Below are 1,829 nucleotides of genomic sequence, written 5' to 3'. Positions count from 1 at the left end.
TGTGGTGTGAAGTATAAAGATCAGTTCTCCCCTGGTCCACGCTGCTTCGGCGGTCCTGGGTAAGATAGTTCATTCTAGCTTGCCCTATGTGGAAGAGGACACTTAATACTTCGTCTCTAAGCGGCGGCTTGACTCCTCCCTACGGGGAACGGGTTTACGCGCACAGCGGCGGCTTACGCACTATGGCAGTCATGGATGCCTTACGTTTCTATGAAAAGTGTGTTCCTCCCCTGGTCCACGCTGCTTCGGCAGTCCTGGGTAAGATAGTTAGTTCTAGCTTGCCCTATGTGGAAGAGGACACGTAGACTTACTGTGGTGTGAAGTATAAAGTTCAGTTCTCCCCTGGTCCACGCCGCTTCGGCCGTCCTGGGTAAAATGGATTCATCCAGCTTGCCCTATGTGGAATGAGGACACTTTATGCTTCGTCTCTAAGCGGCGGCTTGCTCCTCCCTACGGGGAATGGGTATACGCGCACAGCGGCGGCTTACGTTATGGCAGTCATGGATGCCTTACGTTTCCATGAAAAGTGTGTTCCTCCCCTGGTCCACGCTGCTCCGGCAGTCCTGGGTAAGATAGTTAGTTCTAGCTTGCCCTATGTGGAAGAGGACACGTAGACTTACTGTGGTGTGAAGTATAAGGTTCAGTTCTCCCCTGGTCCACGCCGCTTCGGCCGTCCTGAGTAAAATGGATTCATCCAGCTTGCCCTATGTGGAATGAGGACACTTTATGCTTCGTCTCTAAGCGGCGGCTTGCTCCTCCCTACGGGGAACGGGTATACGCGCACAGCGGCGGCTTACGCAAGTTAGTCACCCTCGGCAGTGGATCACTCGGCTCATGGATCGATGAAGACCGCAGCTAACTGCGCGTCATAATGTGAACTGCAGGACACATGAACATTGATAAGTTGAACGCATATTGCACGTCGTGGGAACCTACCATGATGTACAGATGACTGAGCGCTTATATTTGAGAAATGTATCGCATACATTTAACTACGCCGTGACACCCGTCACGAGACGTGCACCATGATGTTAACTAGGGTCGCGACGACCCGCTAGCATTAAAGAACCCGTGGTTTACAATATACTGGCATTGGAATTCGAAGTATTTAGAGCGTCGTGTTCCCGCGTGAGGCGGAAGTACGAGGAGAAGGCGTGCTTGTGGTGTCTGTGGTGGTGTTTACTGATGTCTAGCTTCAGCTTATTTATTTATTTAAATAGAAGCGAAGATGTCAAAGTAGCGTCGAAGCAGCAGCGAATAGCACAAATGATTCAAGTATGGAAGTTGACCAAAGGAACACAAACAAACTAGCGTATGGGCAAAGGAAGGTATCAGTGAGTTAAACCACACGCGGGCTAACAGCCCGTTAACCGAGTCCAACGGTACATATTGGACATTGAAACAAAGTAGTCGCAAGCCAGATGTGACGATAACAACCGCAAGGTACATAAGCCTCAGTTCATGTGTGACAACCCCCTGAATTTAAGCATATTAATAAGGGGAGGAAAAGAAACCAACCGGGATTCCCTGAGTAGCTGCGAGCGAAACGGGAGAAGCTCAGCACGTAGGGGTGGCGGCCAGTCCGTCTATCCGATTCCGTGTACTGGTGCGTCTCACTATCCGTCATCTTAGCGCTTTTCAAGTCCAACTTGAATGTGGCTCAGAACCCATAGAGGGTGATAGGCCCGTAGAACAGCGCCCGTTGGATGATGGACCGAGCGTACCATGGAGTCGTGTTGCTTGATAGTGCAGCACTAAGTGGGAGGTAAACTCCTTCTAAAGCTAAATACAACCATGAGACCGATAGTAAACAAGTACCGTGAGGGAAA

At 50.4% G+C, this 1,829-nt stretch overlaps 2 non-coding genes across 2 annotated transcripts in view; both read left to right on the top strand.

Annotated features, from left to right (window-relative positions):
• Positions 1-807: 807 nt before the first annotated feature.
• On the top strand, positions 808-962 carry LOC131291985 (5.8S ribosomal RNA). The gene has a single exon (XR_009189713.1). It is a non-coding gene; the product is annotated as a 5.8S ribosomal RNA (ribosomal RNA).
• Positions 963-1,449: 487 nt separating this feature from the next.
• LOC131291977 (large subunit ribosomal RNA) overlaps positions 1,450-1,829 on the top strand; it is a 4,089-nt gene continuing 3,709 nt past the window's right edge. The window contains exon 1 of the ribosomal RNA XR_009189706.1: positions 1,450-1,829. This exon is cut by the window's right edge and continues 3,709 nt beyond it. This is a non-coding gene — a ribosomal RNA (large subunit ribosomal RNA).

This window comes from Anopheles ziemanni, assembly GCF_943734765.1.
Source record: "Anopheles ziemanni chromosome X unlocalized genomic scaffold, idAnoZiCoDA_A2_x.2 X_unloc_22, whole genome shotgun sequence".
Classification (NCBI taxonomy): Eukaryota; Metazoa; Arthropoda; class Insecta; order Diptera; family Culicidae; genus Anopheles; species Anopheles ziemanni.
Note: the sequence above shows the minus strand (reverse complement) of the source record. Positions and strands in the feature narration are given on the sequence as shown.